Source organism: Talpa occidentalis, unplaced genomic scaffold (assembly GCF_014898055.3).
Source record: "Talpa occidentalis isolate TD23 unplaced genomic scaffold, MPIMG_talOcc4v2.1 talOcc4.2, whole genome shotgun sequence".
NCBI classification, from domain to species: Eukaryota; Metazoa; Chordata; class Mammalia; order Eulipotyphla; family Talpidae; genus Talpa; species Talpa occidentalis.
The window spans coordinates 1809953-1832501 of NW_023602073.1; the positions used below are offsets into that span (position 1 = coordinate 1809953).

General features: G+C 49.6%; 1 long non-coding RNA gene across 1 annotated transcript; it reads right to left on the reverse strand.

Annotated features, from left to right (window-relative positions):
• Window positions 1-687: 687 nt before the first annotated feature.
• On the reverse strand, window positions 688-21214 carry LOC129146358 (uncharacterized). The gene is made up of 3 exons (XR_008552945.1): window positions 21027-21214; window positions 10311-10456; window positions 688-1156 (listed from the first exon to the last, which is right to left on the reverse strand). It is a non-coding gene; the product is annotated as an uncharacterized LOC129146358 (long non-coding RNA).
• Between the last annotated feature and the right edge of the window lie 1335 nt (window positions 21215-22549).

Below are 22549 nucleotides of genomic sequence, written 5' to 3' on the forward strand. Positions count from 1 at the left end.
GATAATCTCCCCATTGTGGTAGGTGGGGTACTGAGGTCCCCTGATACCATTGTTTTGTGTTTTTTTTTTAAAGATTTATTTATGCAAGCATGGGTGCAGTCAGAGCGCGGGAGGGTGAGAGAATTCACCAGAGCCAGAGTGGGGAACAGAACAGGCAGACTGATGAAGTACACTGCTGAGGGGAGCAGCGGGCGTGGCAGGAGAGGTCTGTGCGCCATGTGGGACCCTCGCCGGCGGCCGGGGATCGAACCAGCGTTGCAGAGGCTGCGGGCAGCTTTGCAACCCAACGCTCAACTGCTGAGCCACCAAGGAGGCCCTCTCCTGATATCATTGTATTATGTCTCTTTCTCCCTTCACATCTGCTTGTATTGGCTTAATAGTGCATCGTGCTGATGTGGAGCGCATAATATTTCTCTTTGCAATCACCTCTAGATGAATTGACCTCTGTCATTGTACTATGACCTTCTTTGTCTCTCATGACAAGTTTTTTATTGAAGTCTTATTTTCTCTGACATAAATATATTTACCCCAGCATTGAGAATGGGTCAAAGTGGGATCAGAGAAATCAGTAAGGATATTACTGCATAAGTTCAAGAGAGCAATAATGATGGCTCAGATTGGGATTGTGGCAAAGAACTAGGTGGTGGATCATGAGATTCTAGGTTTATGATCAAAGTAAATCAAATAGGGTTTCTGAATGGCTGATGTGGAGTCAGGAAATGTTGGTCAAGGGGGCACAGTTCCTTGTGTCTAAGCCATCCTCCCGGGGTGCCCACCACCTCCTGGGGTGCACATCCACCTCCTGACCCTGTGAGTGACATCTTGTGTCTTCCTGGAAACTTTAAAAGTCCATCCCATGGCCCAAGCTCCTCTCCCCTCTGATCTCACAATAGGCAGTAGATTCTAGAGATTCTCTTAATCAGCCTGCTCGAAGCCAGGAGGTGGGTGACAGTGATGCAATATTGTGCAAAGGAGTAAACCGGACACAAGCTTTACTAAGTTCAGTGGACTAAGGAAGCAGCTGTGGAGATGGATGTGCAGAGGCACAAGACATGAACTTCCCCTTTCAGACCAGTTCAGTGTTGCCGGCAATAAGGCAGGAGGTGCTGTGACATCAAATAAGCTTCTATTCCATGATCTAGAAATATCTCAGTGTCTGCAAGAACAATAAGAAATCAGAAACAATCAAACACGTAGCCTGGTGAGAAAAGTGAAGTCAGTCAAAAATGCTGATTTACAATTTTTCTATTTAACTTCTGAAGCCGCATCCAGGTAATATCTTGACTACAACCCAAAGGCTCTTATCTAAATTCTATGACTCAGGAAAAACAAAGAATTGATGACTGAAGTGAAATTTCTAATAAATTTCAAAATAAATAGTTCAACATTTCAAATAAATATTGTAAATTTTCTATCTCTGATATAGTAAAGACTATTAATGAGGGTGATAATACTGAATCATAGTTCTTAGAACTGTTTTTTTTAATTAAAAAAAATGAAAAACATCCTGTTCTAATAAAATTCGACAATGTCTGAAATTTGTCTCAAAATAACGTAGTGGACAGTAAGCAATGGAGAGGAGAGACGAAGTGGTGCTATAAATGAAACGAGATTGGCTATATCTTCACTGCTCCCGAAGACAGGTGAGCATTCACTGTACTATTTAGTGATTAAATTTTTCCACAATAAATATACACATACAGTCAAAAAATATATAAGCTTCTATTCCAGAATCTGGAAAGATGGGAGAATAGGATATTACTAGTCTATGTTGGATACTACTGGCCGCGCTGGAGATGCCCTGGAAAGAATTCTCTGATTCGTGAGCAGAACTGGAAGGGAGAAAGGGCGTGGGGAATCTGGAGATTTGTCAGGTTGCAAGAGGTATGTGCTTTCGCCACCTACCAAATCAAGCAAACTTGAGAACACTTTTGGGCAAAGCGAACCTTTTGGCAAGGACCAAATGAATGATGAGTCCCCACTCCCATTTTCACTACCTCTGGGTGAGACTAAGTTCACTTAGCAAAACATGGCTCGGGAAAATATGGATCCACCCAATACTTAAGCTCAGGCACCTGCAATGAAGTCATGTTTCAGAAGGCTCGCCACATGAAGCGACTGGAATCAAGTTAAATAAAAGCTGCCTAGACGCTCCAGACTGTCGTGTTGCCAGAGAGAGCCACAAGCTTGAACTACAAGAGCCTGTGATTGCTTGAGATTTAGCATAACCCCTGAGGCCCCTAAGATCAGGATGCAGTTTGACAAAGCTGTTCGGTCTCGGGGAAGGCACAGTGCTAAGCAGGTCAGATGCAGCCAAAGAAGACGATGTTGGGGGGAGCAGCTCCCAGAAGGTGGGGTGAACAACCGCCAAGGACAATAAGCTGGAGGACCTTCCCCATGGAGCAGAATTAAAGCCTAATCAATCCTTATTTCCCACAACCAATGGCATAGAACTTTCTAGATGCCGGCAGGGCTCCGAAGGGCTCTGGAATCATGGTTGTCAGCTTCTTCTGAATAGAAGCATCTCCTGTGACTCTGCTCCACCACCATGGACAGAGTGTGGGGTTATGTCACAACTTCGCTGCTGTGTTTATCGGCTCAACCAAGGAGAGCTGCCCTCACATCTCACATAGAAACGACTCGCATTAGCTCTCCCTACTGTGCATCATCGTAGAGCGAGAACTAAGGCGGTTTGCCTTTGAGAGGAACGAGTGTGCTTTGCGTGCACAAAGGTGAGCTAACCAAACCTCTAGCTAAAGGCAGTTCACACCAATGATTGGCTGCTGTGCTCATTTAGCTGATTCCAAGGTTTATGGGTTTCTCTTTGGCTATGGAAGATTATACGTCTCCACCCAACCGCAGAGTAATCAGGTGATTGCCTTTGACCAACAATATGGAAATAAGACCTGCACAACATCAGGCATCTTTCCTCTCTGCCATAATTAGCGGGAACTTCCATATCCCGGGGGTTCTCCATCAGCCTGGGTCCCGAAGGAGGATGACAGTGATGGAGAGCGAATCCTCAATCCCCAGCCCAGACAACTCCAAGTGCACCTGTGGCCTGCCCTGCGGCCTTTGCCGTTGTAAGTCACTGAGCTCTGGGTGCTGCTTGTTATTGCACGATGAGTCACACATACAGACTAAGACTGAGTCGAGGATAACTCAAAAACCTTTGCTGGGCCAAGCAAAGACGACTGTTCCCATCCACTGAGATGCCTGAGGAGGTGGAGAACCAGGTCTAGAGACCAAAGCGCAGGTGAGGGCTGGAACAGGTTGAGCGTGAGGTGTTCATTCGAGTGCGGATAATGAACACACACGTGGACGAAGTCTGGTGTTTGCAAGAGGGAACTGAGCTATCCGTATCGATTTGGGAATGAACTGGTTTAGTAATGCGATCCCTAGTGCTTGGAGAGAGCAAACAAGACTGAAGAGGCACAGAAGAGGCTACAGTGAAGATTAAAGAACTACAACCACAGGTGGAGGAAGAAATCCATGAGGATGGTGACCTGTCAGCGGTCCCTGCTGGTCTTAGGGGGCAGTTTCATAAGGACAGATGTGGAGTCACGGCTAGAAGGGGCTTCAGCAAGCACAGGGGAGAGGAATTAGAAACAGCGCAGACAGGAGACTCTTCCAACGAGGCTGGCCCTAAAGGGCCGTGAGGGACGAGGCTGTAGCAGCTGTGGAGATCAGGGTCAAGGGAAGTGATTTTTTTTCCCAAGAGGAGAAATCAAAGCAGATTTGTGTTGTCAAATAAAGAGTTAAATGCTAATGGAGCCCAAGCTCACATCCTGCTCAAGGGTGAAAAACTGGAAGATTTTCCTCTCAAATCAGGAGCAAGACAAGGAGGCCTTTTACTCAATGCCGGGGAAGGGAGAAAAGCTATCGAAGTTGGAAAGGAGGAAGTAAAACCGCTCCTCTTTGCAGATGACCTGAAATTATATGGAGAACAGAATCCCTCTTCCACCAAAAACTGTTAGAACTAACACATAAATTCAGTAAAATTGCAGGATACAAAATCCAGACATCAAAATATCTTGAGTTTCTAAAACTAACAAGGACCCCTCAGAAAGAGGAAAAGAAAACAATCCCGGTCCACAGTGTCACCAAAAAGAATAAAAATACAGAGGAACAAATTTAACTAAGGAGGTCAGTGTCCCCAGAAAACATGGAGACATCAACGAGGAAAACTGAGTGTCAAAAATAGGTTTTCTTGTGGGCAACAAAACTTCTTCACCTTTGAATTTATCTGCTCTGCCCTCCCCGGCCCTCCCCTTATTGTCTCTAAGAGAGAAAGCAGCCCAAAGCACTGCATGCAGAAAAATAATATGAATGTGGATGAAGGAGAAGAGGAAGCAGATGTCCCCTCTCAGCGGCAGCACTCTGCTCAGATCCAGAGCGGCTGTGGCTCTGAACCGCCACACTTTGCGGGTTCTCCAAAGAATCTCAAACCCAATTATAACAATCGCCAAGTCTTTAAAAATAATTCCCAGTTGTAAGCCTTCTCATTTGGAGTTGTGATTTCCCATCCCTAGAGGTATTTAATATTAAGTTAGATGCCCAAATGGAAGTAATGCAATAGAAGGAATTTGTGCTTCCCACAGGGATCAGATGAAAGCGTGTGTGTGTGTGTGTGTGTGTGTGTGTGTGTGTGTGTGTGTGTGTGTGTGAGAGAGAGAGAGAGAGAGAGAGAGAGAGAGAGAGAGAGAGAATTCTTAGTGGCTAAGTTATTTAGAAAAGGCAGCATGGAGACATCTTGCATTAGCACGTATGAAATGGAGGTGGATTTTCCCCTGCTTACCCCAGTTGATTTATTTAATAAAACCGAGGACCAACGAAGACTTGGTCCTTTATTCCTAGTTCTTCCTTGCAGCTTCCAATAGAATGATCTCGTGCTGTGACTGTTGAAGTGATAAGTAATTTGCTTTTAATGCTGGCACTTAGCACCATATTTAACTGAAGGATGAAAATCACTCATTTTTCATCCACTTGCTTAACTGACACGTAGTGTAATCTATCCATTGTCATGAGCTTCATACAAGGAACATTTAATAGACCTCACTCTTAAATTTACAGCAAGCATTTAAATTTTTAATTCCTCCCTATTTATATTTTTATTCCTTAATAGAATTTAATTTCAAACGGATAATCTATTTAGGCAATAAGAACACAGTAGGTAACTAGCAAACATGGTCTACTGAAAGGATTTTTTTAATTTAGAGTTTTCAATTATAATCATATTTTGTCTTGAGTGCTAGCTCTATATGAGATAAAATATGAGTGTGAGTGACACAATTTAGTCACTAGAATGCTAGAAATGAAGTTACCAATGAAATCACAGAATGTTCTGTATGGTTTGTAGATAAAGCAAAGCTTGTGTTACTGATACCTCCTTGGAAAGTGTTAGCATTAGGAGTTATTCTCTGAATACTGGGAATAACTGTTGTCTGGATGGATGGATGGATGGATGGATGGATAGATGGATGGATGGACAGACGGATGGACACCTAGGTAATAGAAAAACAGATTGACAGACAGATAGATGATAGAAATATAGAAAGGCAGACAGATGATAGATGGATAGAGACAGACAGAGCATAAGTAATAGATAGGTAAGTAGATAGGTAGATAGACAGACAGATTTCCCCAGAAATCTACTTTGAATTCTGCAGTAACAATGCACAGTGTGTAAGTGTGTAGCTGTGTGCACACTGCTAAGGGCCACCCAAGAAATTACCGTTTGCATTTAATAAAGGTTCATGTAAATGAGAGGAATCGATAAGAAGAAAATGGTCCTTTTTCTTCTCTGTTTTCCTATTGAGAATCTAATCATGCATGAACATCAGAGTCTTAATTAAGGAGGTTCTTCCAAGAATGATGTAGCAGCAAGACCGTAGCCACGCTAAGAGGGCTCCAAACTTTATTCCAACATTGTCCTGACTTGTAACACTGAGCCCAGGGACACTGCAAAGGTCCTTTTCAACAAGTAAGGGATCCTGGAAAAGGCAGGAAAATCACACTCTGCTCATGACCAGTTCGGCCAGTGTTAAAGTGTAGACGGACTCCTACGTTGAGGCTGTTATTTTAAAACTACACTCAGTAAGATAAGTTCAATGGCAGGAAAAACCAGCTCAAAACAAGAGCAACAGGACACCCTATAGATTTGTGTTTTGAAACACTGAACAACCGCTCTGTAGCCATGGAGTCGGACACTATTGGATTAGAAAATTCAGCAGAGCCGGGGCGTGCTTCGGGGGCAGGAACCATTGCTTCTCAGAACTCTGCCCACCTTGCCACGGGATCACAAACTCCTATAGGAAGCACAGAAAAGGAAAAGTGTCCATTGATTGCTGATTTCCTGCCATCTAGCAACTCAGATATAAAGCTAAGCGTGGCCCAGTAGTGTCTTCTTTCATCCCAGAAAAATTTACTGAACATTTACTCATTCAAAACACTGTCTTGAGGACTGGGGAGAAGACGGTAAATAAAGCAAACAGTGTTCCCTGCCTTTACCGAGCTTACAGTCTAGTGACAAAAGTATGAAAGTAGCAAACTGACGGAATCATGAATACCTTGATTAATTCAGAAGACAAGTGACAGGTCAGTGGAAAATTTACCATATCACTTATTTAACTAAATTTGATGGATCAACTTGACCTAATAATCTCATGAAATGCAGCCAAAGATCCAGAAGTCTGCCTACCTGTATACATTTATTCCTATTTGGTATATTTTGTGATGAGACAAATCCATCGCAGATTTGTTTTATTGTATCTGGACCCACTTGTTTGGGGGGAAGCGTCTTTCTTTATACTGTTAATAAGGAGACTATAAATACCCAGCCCTGATCCCCCCCACCACCACCTCTCTTCCACACAGTCTTTTCCATAGCGAATATTTTTAAGCCCCTGGAGAGTGCACAGCACTGGTTTAAGTTCTGTTAAGAGGCAGTTACACTTGAAAAATCCTTTGTCCACAGGTAACTCATGCTCTATATCATTAGAATACAAAGCTGCTAAGTACATAATTAGAATATAAAGTATGTAATTAAAATACAGGGCTGTTACGTGATCGTGGAGACTGGAGTGATGAGTAATTATACCTGCAAGAGTGGGCAGGCGTGAAGACAGAGCAGCAAGAGTGGCATTAAGCACCATCTCAAAGGAGAGTCCAGTTGCCCGAGGTGTGGTAATTCAACCATTATAACAAGTTTAGACTGTTTATTAATTTCTGCAAAGCTGAGATCTGTCTACAGAGATATTAATATATATTGATGTGTCTTCAATAATAGTCATCGAAGATGAAAAATACAGACAGTATGTACATATGCTAACTTCTGCTGATAGAGGGAAATCGGTGCAATCTTAGCGCAAATATCTTAAGCTGACTGCAGACGGAACAGAAAATGATTGAAGCTGGGGCTGAAGAATTACCAGGGTGGATTGTGTTCACATGTTTCCTGATTAGGGATCAGCTTTGACTTCTGTAATAAAACTGCTTTCCATTTAAGAGAAGAGGCTAAATAACCTTCCAGTGAAGAGGGAGGTCAGGGGGTGCAGACACCCACTATCCACTATATTTACCACTCATACTGAGAAGAAAGGTTCTTAATAGTGCAGAAATTTTTACAACCCATGGCTCTCTGCTGGCTCATTATCCATATGTGATCGTCAATTCAACTCCAAATCCTCAGTTGAAAGAGAGGAAAGCCAAACAGTAAAAGGAAAATACAAGAAGTGCAATTGGGAGGGGTGTGCTCCTTTCATCCTTTAAGAGAGAATTGAGATGTTTGCAAAGATCCCAAATCTTAACCAATCAGTTTTGGGTTGGTTGCTTAGAATATGGAACATGTGCTCCACTGGAAAAATTGCAAATATGTGGAGACTAAACACCATGCTCTCGAGTAACTATTGGGTCAGTGAGGAAATCAAGGAAGAAATAAAATAAAACACCTGGAGACAACTAATTTTAAAGTCATGAGCTATAAGACCCAATATATTGGGTACTGGAGAAGCAGTAGGGAGTGGTAGGGGTGTAACATTACAGGCCCATGTCAAGAATCAAGGGAAAATCTCAAATAAATAATCTAACCTTACACTTAAAGGAATTAGAAAAAGAAGAACAAACCCAAAAGTCAGTAGAATGAAGGACATAATAAAAATTAAAGAAGAAATCAACAAAGTAGAAATCAAAAGGAACAATGTAAAAGATCGATGAAACCAAGAGCTAATTCTTTGAAAAGATAAAATTAATAAATATTTAGAAGGCTCACTAAGGGGATAAAAGAAAGCAAGAATAATAGTGAATAAAATTGGAGATGAAAGAGGAGAAGCTACAATAAATGTCATAGAAATAGAAAAGATCATAAACTACTTCTGTGAACATTTATATGTCAACAAACTGGGCAATCTAAAAACCGCAGTTTCTTAAAACTATACACTTCCAACACTGAATCAGAAAGAAACAGAAAACCTGGAAAGACTTATCAACAGAATTATTAAAATGGTCATCAAAAGTATCCCCCCAAACAAAGCCCAGGAGCAAAAATGGCTTCACTAGAGAATTCTGCCAATCTTTCAAAGATGATCTAATACCTACCTGCCCTTCTCGAACACACCCAAAAATCGAAAGAGGGAGTGGTTCCAAACACATTTTATAAAACTGATACTACCCTGCTACCAAAGGCAGGCAAGAATATCATACACACATACACACACATACACACAAATACACACATACACACACATACACATACACACAATGACACACCAACATCCCTCATAAGTATAGATGCACAAATCTTCAACAAAATCTTAGCAAATCAAATTAATGTTTTCAACAATGTATTAAAAGGATCATACATCATGACCAAGTGAAATTTATTCCAGGTACAAGGATAGTTGAATACACACTAATCAATTAATGCGATACATCACTCTAACAACACAAAGGATAAAATTCATATTAGCATTTCAATAGATGCAGAAAAACTATAACAAAATTCAACATTCATTGATGATAAAATTTCTCAAACAAATGGGAATAGAAGGAATATACATCTTCAAAATAAGTGCCAGGTAAGACATACCCACAACTAATATCACACTGAGTGGTGAAAAGCTGAAAGTTTTCCTCTAAGATCCAGAAGAAGAAAAGGATGCCCACTCTTGTGGCTATCATTAAATATAGTCTCAGAAGTACAAGCCCGAGCAATTAGGCAAGAAAATGAAATACAGGGAATAGGGCAAATTCCACTGACACTCCAGACAATGAAACGACTAAGTTATCTAATCAGACATTTGTAAGAATTTGACTGAACGCACTAGCCACACAAGGAAAAATAAAGAAACATCACAAATTGGAAAAAAAAGAAAATGAAATGCAATCTATCCAATTTGAAAGGAAAGAAGAAAACCATCACCATCACATTTACAGATGTTATGATAATATTCACAGGAAACCCCAAAGACTCCACTAAAAAAGCTGTCAGAAACAGAGGCTAAGTACCATAAAGTGGCAGTCTACAAGATTAACATAGAAATCTATTGTGTTTTTAAGGTGCAATCAATGAACTAGAAGAATGAGGAATTACAGAAACAATCCCATTTACAATCACATCATACAGAATAAAATGCCTAGGAATAAACTTATTAAAGTAGATGAAAGTTCTGTATAGTAAAAACTATAGGATATTGTTAAAGAAATAGAAGACACAAAGAAACAGAAAGGAATTCTGTGTTCTTGAATTAAATTTAATGTTGCTAAAATGCTCATTTTACCCAAAGCATTCTACAGACCCAATGCAATCCTTATCAAAGTTTCAATGGTATTTTTCACAGAAATAGAAGAAGCAATATTACAATTTGTATGAAACAAAAAAAGACCCAGAATAGCTGAAGTAATCCTGAGAATAAGTACAAAAATGGAGGTATCATGCTCCCTGATTTGAACTATACTACAAAGCTGTAATAATCCAATCAGGATGGTATTAGAATAAAAATAGACATGTAGATCAATGATTCAGAAATGACAGCCCAGAAACAAACACACACGTGTATAGGTGGTCAATTTATGACAACAGAACCAAGAACATACAATGGAGAAAGGGAAGTCTCTTCAATAAATGGTGTTGGGAAAACTGGTTAAGTACATTGTATGTGGCAGCAGGTGGGAGACACAGGCAGACTCAGTCTTCCCACCAGCCTTGAACACAAGGAAAGAGCTGGAAGAAATGAATAAAGCACAGGGGCCCCTTCCTAGCAGAAGTGCTCACAACCAGCAATCAGTTCAATATTTGATTAGAGGGAAAATACCTTTAAATCTCGATGGACATTTTCCTTCCTCTTGATTTAACCCCGGAGGACTCTTCTGGTGTCCTGTTCATCTCCTCAATGTGGTCCTGGAGAGCAGTGAGCACGTCACTGTGGATAAAACTCAAGCCTCTGACATCACCAAATACCTGAAAAGTGGTGACAAAATGGCATCTATTAGCTACCATGCTTCAGTGAAATATTTAGATGGAATGAACAAGAGCATGATTTTTCCCTTTATTGTCCTTTAAAAATATTAAAACTTGGGAACAAACCTGAGGTGACCTTTCACCAAAAGAGGTGAAAGACCTATAAAAAGAAAATTATAAAACACCGTTTAAAGAAATAGAGGAAGACACAAGAAATGGAAAGACACCCCCTGCTCATGGATTGGAAGAATTAACATTATTAACATGTCCATCCTACCAAAGCAACACTATTACAATAAAAATCGCAATGACATTCTTCAAAGAAATAGAACAAATACTGATGAAATTCATATGGAACCACACACACACACACAAAACAAGAATAGCCAAAGCCCTACTGATGAAAACAAAGGAGAAAGGAAGTATCATACTTCCAAACTTCAAGCTATACTGCAAAGCCATAATAATTAAAACAGTTTAGCACTGGAACAAAAACAGACACAGACCAATGGAACTGAATAGAGAGCCCAGAAATAAAGCCACACTTATGTGAACAACTGATCTTTGACAAAGGAGCAAAGAATATGCAATGAAACATGGACAGTTTGTTCAATAAATGGTGCTGGGAAACTGGACTCCACATGCAAAAAAATGAAACTAGACCACTACCTCTCACTGTGCACAAAAATCAACTCAAAATGGATAAGAGAACTGAACATAAGACATGAAACCATAAAATATATGAAGAAAATACAGGTAAAACCCTACAAGACATACATCTCAGAAACATCTTTAAAGACTCTCACCCAAGCCAAGAAAGTCAAAGAAAAGATAAACACCAAACTGAAAAGATGACATCAAACTGAAAAGTTTCTGCACAGCAAAGAGACATTAACCAAAACAGAGAGACACCCCACTGATTGGGTAAAAAATCTTTGCACCCCAGTCAACTGATAAGGGACTGATCACAAAGATATACAAAGAACTCACAGGACTCAACCAAAATAAACAGTCCAGTCAAAAAACAGGCAGATGAACTTAAAAGACATTTCTCCAAAGAGGAAATGCAAATGGCCAACAGGCACAGGAAAAAATGTTCAATATCACTTGTAATCAGGAAATGCAAATCAACACCACATCGAGATACCACCTTACACCAGTGAGAATGGCACATATCAAAAAAACTAGCAGTAGCAAATGTCGGCGAGGATGTAGAGAAAAAGGAACTCTCCTGCACTGCTGGCGGGGGTGCAAACTGGTCCAACCACTGTGGAGAGCTGTCTGGAGGCTCCTCAGTCTACTAAAAATGGAGCTACCATACGCTCCGGCAATTCCACTCCTAGGGATCTACCCAAAGGGCACAGAAACATTGATTCAAAAGAACACCTGTACCCCTGTGCTTATTGCAGCACTGTTTACAATAGGCAAAACCTGGAAACAACCCAGATGCCCCAAAATAGATGACTGGATCAAGAAGATGTGGCACATATACACCATGGAATATTACTCAGCATTCAAAAAAGATAAACTCATGCCATTCACAGCAACGTGGATGGAACTAGAAGGAATTATGCTCAGTGAAATAAGCCAGAAGGAAAAAGAAAAATACCGAGTGGGTTCACTTATAGCAGGAATTTAGGGGAACCAAATTAGACATCAGTGTAAAATAATAATAACGGTACAAAACACAACAGAGCAAAAGCAGACAATCATCAATCAGAGACACAGTGCAGGGGAGGAGGCGGGAGAGAGACCAGAGGGAGGGAGGGAGGAGCCCAGGGACTGGGGTGATGGTGCACAGGTGTCTTGGGGAGGGAAACTCTGTGGGGACAACACCTGAGGGGGCGGGGGGAGCAAACATTGTTTAAAAATGAACAATGATGTGAAAAAAAAATTTAAAAATAATTTTAAAAAATAAATATGTACCTATTTAAAAAAATAAGTAAAACAAAGTTTAAAAAAATGAAAATATTAAAGCTTTGAAATCCCCAAAAATGCCTTGTGGTTCACCTGATCCCTCATGTGACATGTGAGCAGAAGTTAACAATTTAGGTTTTATGGCTTGGTTGCATGTTGACCTAAAAATCTCATGCGTGCCCCCAGTGCCCGGGAAGTGTGTCTAATATCTAGTCATCTGGCACCAGGGCAGCCCCGCCTTCAGGATGGACTCGCTGTCCCCGGAGGGCCAGTCCCTGGACACGAGGCCGGTTATCTTTGGCACAACCAGCGACCAGAGCCGCCGGCTCCTCCCGTCTTGGTGTGGGTTTGCTCCTGGGCTGTGTGTGGCCGTCCCCAGCCTCGCCGGTGCCCAGCGGGCTCTGTGCGGGGGGCGGGCGGCGCCCCGGGCCTGCTGACGAAGGCTGCGCTGGCCAGGAGCTCGCGTCCTGCGGGACAGCCTCGTCGGGGAGCCAAGCAGCTCTGCCCGGCGCACTCGCCCTGCTTCTGTCTGCACGAGCCGTCCCCCCTTCTGGAAGCTTTTCCCTCTCCACGGGGCTGCCAGGGAGCTAGCTGGCCGGTCGGAGAGCCGTGCTCTCCCCAAGGTGGGCAGAGGCCACAGAAGGTCAGAGAAAGAAAGTCTCCTCCTGGGGCAGCAAGGGCAGCACATTGGGACCCGGGAGCTGGGCTCCCGCGGGGCAAGACATACCCCAGGATGAAGCCCACGGAGAGGAGAACTGGAGAGAGACAGAGAGAGACAGAGAGATGGGGACAGAGAGACAGAGACAGACAGACAGAGAGACAGAGACAGGGCCAGAGAGACAGGCACAGGGAGACAGAGAGACAGAGAGGAGGAGGGCGTGAGGGGGAGGGAGACTGATAAATCACAGCAGCGCTGGCTCCTCTGAACCCGGGCTCGCGGGGGTCGGCAGCCTAATCCAAAGGCTGTGGCGCACACCCCGATATCCCAGGCCTTGTGACACACTCCGGTCTGTCTGGAAATGGGGTGTTTCTGTGTATGGTGACGCGTCGGAACCGGGGGGAGTGGATGAAATGGGTCAAAGCTGTTTTCAGAGAGTGCTGCGAGGACCCTTGAGCATCCCCGAGGCTCGGGAGCTCAGAGCGTCCGACCAGTTCCCCGGCAGTATTAGGCCGGCTCCTTTCGCACCACCCAGACAGCAGGCAGGACGGCCCGTGGCAACCCCGGGGGTGGCGGGACAGGACCCGTGGCCCGGGCAGGCCGCGCCCACGGCGCTGGGGAGGAAGGACTCGGCACTTGGAGAAGGAAGGGCCAGCGGGACGGCCCGGGCGGGTGTCAGAGGCCGGGCGTTGAGGGCCGGGGTGTCCGGAGCTGGGGGCAGGAAATCTCAGGCCTGGGGTGACTGGGCCACGAGTTGGGGCCCGGGGTGTCTGGATAGGGGGCGGGGGCCGCGGTGGTGGCCAGGTCACCACGCGTTCAGAAAATGACCCTCCAGGCCCGCAGCCGTCCTGGTTCGTGGCAGCCGCTCTACCAGCCCGTGAACTCTTCCGTCCCGGAGAGGAGACAGCTGAACATCGCTGCCCAAAGAGCAGCTGTCACCTCGCATCTGAAGTCTACTCTGTTTACCGGCTCTGTTTTATATCCTTTAGAAAATGACACAGAATGGCAATAAAATCATCCTAAGTATTCTACAGGGGCCGGCAATGCCCCTTGGTTGCGGCGCGCCTCTCTTTATACATAATTCCAGCTGATTCTGCCTGGAATTATGTTAAATATGTAAAAAGCCTTTTGTCATAAAGGTAAATGCTGGATGGTTCCAGGTGCTGATTTAGCATCAGTGTCAGGATCGCTTCCACCGTCCGCCTCCCGCAGCGCGGGCCCTGAGCGCTTGCCAGGCTGGGCGGGGAGCGGCCTCGGGTGAGGGCTGGGGGGCAGGGGCATTGGGGGGGCCAGCACCTGCCTTGTTCCGGCACGTCGTCATGAAGCAATCGTGGGAAAATGAGCCCGTTACGCTAAAAAGGAGAGATGAAGACTGACTTCCCCACCTACGGGTTCCCAGACGCATGTTAGCACAGTTGCACCAGAATATCTGCCTCATATTTCTGTATACGCGTATAAAGATACAAATATGAAAAAAAAAATACTTATCTCTAGGATTTGCGGCCCCTAGCCTGCTTTTTCACGAGCGAAGGGAATCCATAGCAAGCAGCCTTGTCAAACGGAGTGGAGATAAACTCCCTGAAGCGAGCAGTGAGGGTTCTGGAAAGGCTCGTCCACGCCCCCACATTTGGATGCGGGAATTGAAACCATATTTATAATTCAAAACTCAAAAAGCTTCCAAGCTAATAAATAGACAAGCATAAAAATATTTCTTCACCTGTAGAACATCCCTTAAGATACGGTTTTCAAAATCCAGCTCAATGAGAGAGAAAAATAGACCAAAATCGAAGTGAACCTATTTCCATGAAAGGTGAGACCTTCGGGCTTCATCCAGCGCGCAGTGAAGAGCGTCCAGTCCCCCGGGGATGTTCCTGGGAGGCCTTTAGCTGTCCTTATTAGTAAATATTCCACGATTTGTTTTTAAACTGTTTTCTCTGCACTTCACAAACCTTCTAAGGCATTGCCTGGTTCAGAGTCCCAGAAAAAAAATGCTCTGCAGGCAGAAGGACCGAAGCACACTGCTGAGGGGAGCAGCGGGCGGCAGGAGAGGTCTGCGCGCCATGTGGGACCCTCACCCGTGAGGCCGGGGATCGAACCGGCGCTGCAGAAGCCGCAGGCAGCTTTGCAACCCAGCGCTCAACCGCTGCGCCACCGGGGAGGCCCTGCCAACCATTATTTTATATATAAGAATTTCCCCCAAAATCGAGCTGATCATGTCTTCACTTAAATACACAAATAACATCTAGGAGACCCATAAAGAATAGGAATTAATAATGAAAGATCATCTCAAGTCACAAGCGCGAATGAAGTATGGAGAAATTTAATATTTTGTGAGATTGGACAAAAGGAATTATTTGGGGAAAGACTCCTAGAATCCGTAAAACATGTTTAAAATGTTTTCTAAAATGTTTCTAAAACTCACATCTCAACATATACGTAGAATCAAGACATTCCTTCAAGATTTTCTAGGGAAACGTAACATAATTATGCTGAAATTAACTCAGTTATGAGAAGTGAGTGTCTTAGATGCGGCGGTTGAAGTCCCTCTTCTAAAGTAAACAGCCGCCTTCCCTGGAAGTGTGTCTGAACGCGCGGGACTCATTTTAGAATCACACTGTGCCAATCCTGAAATTGTGCTGTTTGTCCTTATCAGCAACATACATGAACAATACATTAGGCCCAAGGTGAGACTCATGCAGCTTTTCCATAAAAAGCAAAGCACGTCAGAGCCACCCGCCCTGGCCTCGTTATTAAGGACGAATAAAACCTCTAATTTTGCCACGTCGTGGGGAGGCCTCGCTGCGTAAAATGTTTTGCCAGGAGAGAAACCCGCGTGGAGAGAAACCACGAGGAGCCGCGTCTGCTCGGGGCTTTCCAGGCCGGCACGCCGGGGAAGAGGCCTCGAGGAGGCGGATTCCGACACTATGCGGCCTTCAGTGGGGTGTGTTTGGGGGCGCCCCTGCCGTCCTCTCAAATCCCCAGGCATGCTCAGGGAAAGCAAAAGGCAAAATACCTCAGGACCTTTTTATTTTCATCAATGGAAAGGACAGTTGTCCAGTTTGACTTGGCAAGCCAAGGAGAGGCGGCGAGAAACTCGGGGTGCGGGGGTTCTGAGCGCGCCTGTGCGTCTGGCTCGGCGGCCAGGTGAGGGTGGCGACGCGGCTCGGGCTGGCCCGGCGGCCAGGTGAGGGTGGAGACCCGGCTTGGGCTGGCCCGGCGGCCAGGTGAGGGTGGAGACCCGGCTTGGGCTGGCCCGGCGGCCAGGTGAGGGTGGCGACGCGGCTCGGGCTGGCTCGGGCACAGGTGAGGGTGGAGACCCGGCTTCGCCCCGGTAGGGAGGCACCTGCGCGCGCTCTGTCAGCCCTGGGCCCGCGCCCAGGGGCCGTGCGAGGAGGCTGGCTGTGCGCCCTCCCAGAGCAGCGACTCTCCTCGGAAGGAAAACTCCGGGGGGATGTCGCCCAGAAACGAAAGCTCCCGCCAGGCGCCCCCGGCCATGCCTGCGCACCCCGCACCCCATCCTTGCGCGCCTGCCTGACCCCCGCCCGCCCGGACCGTTCTGCGCACCTGTCTCTCTCCCTGCGCACCTGTCTCTCTCCCTGCACACCTGTCTCTCTCCCTGCACACCTGTCTCTCTCCCTGCGCACCTGTCTCTCTCCCTGCGCACCTGTCTCTCTCCCTGCGCACCTGTCTCTCTCCCTGCGCGCCACGCAGAGCACGTGGGTTCTCGCGGACACGAGACTCCCCAGATGTCTCGGATTCACGAAATCGCCTTTCCTGAAACAGGCTGAAATGGCAACGCCCAGGCCGAGACGCCCCCAGATGTGGTTGTTTGCCCTGAGATCCACCACTCCACGCTCGGGGAGGGGGAACCCCCTTTTATTCACAGCCCCACTCCGACTTGGGCCGCGCCCCGGCCTTCCACCACGCTGGGGGCAGGTGAGCGGGGCAGGTGGGCGCGCCTCTCCCGCGCACCTGCCAGGCCTGCGCCCCGTGCGCCCCTGCACCTGCCGGGGCCCGGAGCCCACCCCCACCCCCCGCCCCCCAAACGTCCGGAGCTCGCCGTCTAATAATAAAACTGCTCCCTTTGTCGCGCTCGGCTTTCTGCCCCCGCTGCTTTCCATCAGCCGGCACTTAGCAACCACTAATTGGTTAATCTGTTATCGAGGCGAGTATTAATATTCTCATTTGCAGACAGGAAGCAGCGCCCCGCTGCGCTCTCCTGGCCGTGGGTAGGAGCCCGCACCGGGGACATCCAAAGTAGGTGAGCGTCCTCGGGGGGCCGGCGCGGGCCCCAGCAGCTCCCCAGCCTGCGCGCGCCCGCTCCCTCTCCGCCCTCCGACCACCTGGCGACACCGGCGCCTCCAATGGCAGGGAGGCGGCTCCCCGCGCCCCCAATGCTCCCAGGGCTTTCTTAATTGCGGCGGCCGCCCTGGGATCGCCGGCTTATTTGTGACTTGATGAATCTGCGCTCGTCTCGCCTGGGTTTCTGGAGTTGGGAGTGCTGGAAACTTTGGAGGAACTTTGTGCTTGAAAGAAAAAGCTCACTCCGCCAACTAGGAGCAGAGCCAAGCTCAGAGGCAGAGTTTGGGGGGCGCACGGGACAGGGACCTCCCCAGGAGGTAGTGACCAGCCCCAAGGGCATTTCAGGCATTAAAGCAAAAAAAGAAAAGTCAGGGGCCTCCCTCGTGGCGCCAGGAGTTAACTCTCAGCACTGTGAGGCTGTCCGCAGCCTCTGCAGCACCAGTTCAATCCCTGGCCAGCCAGGGGCTACCCACACAGCCCGGCAGACCTCTCCTGTCTCCCTGCTGCTCCCCTCAGCAGTGGATTTCAGTGGATGCGCCTGTTCTGCTCCCCACTCTGTCTCTGCGGAGTCCTCTCGCCCCCCACCTCCGGGCTGCACCCCAGCCCTTGTAGCATAAATAAATAGATCTTTAAAAAAATTAAAATAAGGTAGAAGTTAGAGCTGCGTCACCTTGTCGCCCGGTCCGGGGCGCGCCTGCGCTGCAGAGGAGCCTCGGCGGGAGGCGGGCGGCACTGGGAGGTGCGCGGTTTCAAAGTGAAGCTGCCAGGGGTTAACAGAGAAGAGAGGGAAGGTGCAGGCTTGACCTATATTTCACGGCGGAGCAGGGAGAGGCTGAGAAATCCCTGTCGTCAGTGAGTCCCGGAGGACCCGGGCACCAGCGGCCGGGGAGAAAGCCTCCCCCCGCCGCCTTGAGGACAGGCGTCGGGCCAGGGCGGGCCGGCTCTGCTGCATGCTCACCGCCGTCGCCGTCCTAAGGGCACAGGGCCGGGGAGCGGTCACCACGCCTCCCTGTCAGGGCGTCTCCGGGCAGGGCCGAGGTCCCTGCGGTCCCGCGGGGTGGGGAGGGACCTCAGGGCGTGAAGCCCGAGTGCGGCATCATTTGGGGTCCAGAGACTCGTGGGCATAGGGTGGTGCCCGCTGCAGACCGCCGCGCGGTACCCGGCGTAGCGCAGGGGGCACCGCTGCTGAGCCCGGACAGTGACCATCCGTGGCCGCTTCTCTCTGCCAGGCCTGGCCCCCGGCCACAGCGGCCGCGGCTCCCTCTTCCTTCTCACTGCTGGGCCCCGGCTTCGCCCGGCAGCCTGGCCAGGCTGGGGGAGCTGTGAGCAGGGGGCAGAGAGACAGCATCCACCTGCCACCAGCCAGCGGGCAGAAGGGGGGTGTCCCCGACCCCCACACGCTGCTGGCAGCGCCCTGAGAGCCCCCGTCCTCCTTCAGGCGAGTCTAACCTGAAACCAGTCAGAAAGGTCCCGGGTCACCCCTGGCAGGTGAGGGGCCACAGCGGCCGGGAGAGGGGCCAGGGGGGCCAAACGGGTCCGCGGGGCTTCCCGGTGGAGACCCTGCCCCGGGGCACCTGGGGCCAGACCGCAGACCCCAGCCCAGGCCTGGGCGTTCGCCGGGGCGGGGTGTGCTGGGACCCCAGCGGGTGTCGCCTCCACTGTGGGGAGACCCGGCTGCACCTCCAGCCCCCTCTTGCCAGGCTGGGGGGCTGGCATGACACGGCCCTCAGTACTCGAGACCCCGCGACTGAATGGAGGGGCTCGCCCGGGCGGGTCATCCCCTGCGCCTTGGCGAGAAGGCGCGCAGCTCCTCCCGGAGGCTCCCCAGCCGCTGAGGGCAGGAGGCGCCCATCACCCAGTTTTAGAGTCCAGGAGGCAGAGGCGCGGGGAGTGACAAGGCCCCAGCCCGACTCCGCGGGCCCCGCTGTGCCACTGCTTCTCCAGGGAGCGGGGCAGGCTGGTCCACGCTCAAGCTCACACCTGTGCACCCTGGGGAGCCGTGAGGCTGGGGGGTTTCCGCTTGGAGGGCTAAAGCCGAGGTTCCAGAAGGCGCACAGGCCGAGCCCCGGCGCCCCACACCAGCCGCAGCCGGCCTGCCCACGGCCACCTGGCCAGCTCAGGGCCCTGGGGGAGGGCTCGGGGCGGGTCGGCCTGCCCGACGTGGGTGCCGTCCCCACGGTTCACACGCACTCGCGCGCCCGCCGGCCGTGGGCCAGGAAGCCGGACAGAGACTCCCCGGCCCGAGCTCCCGACTGTTTCCGCAGCAGCTGCTCCCACCTGGTTCACCCCGGGCTCCAGCCTGGAACGCCAGAAACACTCGGATTCTGCAAATCCCCACATGTAGTTTGGGGATGGGCGCGTGGCCAGGCTGGGGGAGCCCGGCAGCAGCGTCTCCGCCCACTGTCCCCACCCGTGGCGGGAAGGGCCCGGCCCGGCCTCAGGACTCCCGGGCGCCGACCCTGCGGTTCCGCCTCAGGCGACCTGAGGGTGCGGGGTGATGTCGCTTCTCACACTCACTCGACTCCCACAAAGACAGACTTTGCAAGGGAAACGGGGACCCCAGATCTCCACGCAGGGGTACTTTAAACAGTATTTCAAAAGAGCTAGGGAGAGGGTTTTCCCTTCATTTTGTAAAAACATAGAAATGCCACCTTTGCCCTCATTTAGTGTGACGTCATGGGGGCAAAGGCCATGCCTTTCCTGAAGCATTGGAGAGCCCGTGGCCCCAGAGTCCCGTTCTCCCCCCACCCCCCAGGGACGCTGCTTCTCTACCCTGGGGGATGCTCCCTGTTCCTCCACCCCTGGGGATGCTCCCTGCTCCTCCACCCCTGGGGATGCTCCCTGCTTCTCTACCCCTGGGGATGCTCCCTGTTTCTCCACACCCTGAGGATGCTCCCTACTTCTCCACCCCATGAGATGCTCCCTGCTCCTCCACCCCGGGGATGCTCCCTGCTCCTCCCTGCTCCTCCACCCCTGGAGATTCTCCCGGCTCCTCCACCCCTGGGGATGCTCCCAGCTCTTCCACCCCGGGGATGCTCCCTGCTTCTCCACCCCTGGAGATGCTCCCTGCTTCTCCACCCCTGGGGATGCTCCCTGCTCCTCCACCCCTGGGGATGCTCCCTGCTCCTCCACCCCTGGGGATGCTCCCTGCTCCTCCACCCCTGGGGATGCTCCCTGCTCCTCCACCCCTGGGGATGCTCCCTGCTCCTTCACCCCTGGGGATGCTCTTTGCACCAAATACACTGCAGATAGGATTCTGGCCTGTTTCTCTTGATCTGCTCCTGCCTCTCCCCACATGGCTGTGTGCAGAAAGCTGTCTTTATTATTATTATTTGCTACTTTCTTTGTCTTAGGTAGACACTGCCGTGTGTCTTCAGTGGGGTTAGAAGTTGCTGGTATTGCAGACCTCTCCTGTCTCCCCACTGCTCCCCTCAGCAGTGTACTTTGGTCAGTCTGCCTGTTCTGTCCCCCACTCTGTCTCTGGTGAGTCCTCTCACCCTCCGCATGTCTAGCCTGTGCCCCAGCTCTTGTATGCATAAATAAATAAATCTTTAAAAGAAAAAGAGAAGTGGCTGGTACTGGAAACATCAGCTGCAACATGTTGCACAGTGAGAGAAGCCCTTGGAGTCAGGTATCAACACCCCCTAGGGAGCACAGCTGGAAGGGCACACTCCCCGGCTCACACCCCCTTACCTCCACGATGGCCCCGCTGGGTAGGCGGAGAAAATGGCGGAAGAGCACCCGGACCCCGCTGGGGTACTCGGTGGTGATGGCGACATGAGAAGTGACGTTCCCCGGGCCCCGTGCAGGCGCAGCCGCTCGCTCCTGGTGCTGGAGGTCACAGATGGAGGCACCAGACCTGCCGCCTCGGCTGCTCCAGATATAATCATACACTGCCACCTAGTGAGACCGCCCCCGGCCCCCCAGCCCCCGAAAAGAAGAGAAAAAAAATTAATTAACTTCTGGCAAGAGCATAACCAATTTTAAATGATTTTACGATAAATCTGCAAGTCCCTGCCATCTGCAGTGCTGGTGTGTCATTCCATGCATATTTTTATGACATATATCTAAATAGTGGAGACAGACAAATCCCCGGTGTGTGCTCCATAAAGTTAATTCTGCACAGATGAAGCTGTAATTGGCTCCCAGATTAACCCAACGCAGGATGATCAGCTGCGACAATGGCAGTGTTGATTAAAAAAAATGCTGACGAGAGGCTTTATGAATGGGTGTTTGTGTTCTCCCATCCGAGAGAAATCTTGGCTCTTTCCTGCTTATTTGTGTTGCGCGAAGTGCCACGGGTGACGTCACCCGCACACGCAGGGCCAGGTGACCGAAGCTCAGTCTCCCCACAGCGCCAGGCAGCACCGGCATCCGGGCCGGCCCGTCCTCCCCGGCGCCCCAACTTCTGTGCTGGCTGCACTTTATGGGGGAGGATTTCTCAGGTGAGCCTCCCGTGCTGACACAGTGCACCCCAGGGGGCCTCACTGGCTTGGGCCTGAAAAGACGCCGCTATTCCGTGGCTTGTCTCCAACACGGCTGCTGGAGGCTGCACACGCCCAAGTTCCCAAGGCTGAGGAGCCTCTTGCTCTCATCTGTGCTTCCTCACATGTGCAGAGCGAGGCCGTGCGTCCTAGAATCCCCGCGCATCACAGACGCCGGTCGATTGCAAAGAGGGCAGAGAACAGCAACCCATGGCTGTCTCCTCGCCGGCTCTCCTGACACCAAAGACACTTACATGTCTTTGCAGAGGCCACGTGACCCCTTGCTCTGACCTCCGCCCCTGAGATCCTTTGCAAAGACCTGGAACCCTCAGAGCACAGGGAAGCTGAGAACATAAAGGAACGTTCTGGCCGCTTCTAATTGCACCCGGTCTAGAACTCTGGACTCCCGAGATTCCAGCAAGTGACTTTTCTGAAGATAAAAAGGGACAATAAGAATCTGGATGGACTGGCCGTCCAGGAGGGGCTCTCGGTGTGGGCAGGCGCATCGTGAGCTTAACACAGTTCTTGAGTGTGATGAGGGAGCCGTGAGCTGAGGGGGGCCGAGTTTGCATTAGGGTCACCACCCCAGTGGGGGTCCAATTAGAGCCACAGACACTTCAAGTAATGTTGCCTCAGAGGGGCCGGGGAGAGCCGCGTGCGAGGCAGGTCTGAGGCCAATGCGCGAGGGTGGCTGCGCGTGGCCACGCGGGCAGAGCCCAGGAGCCCACGACA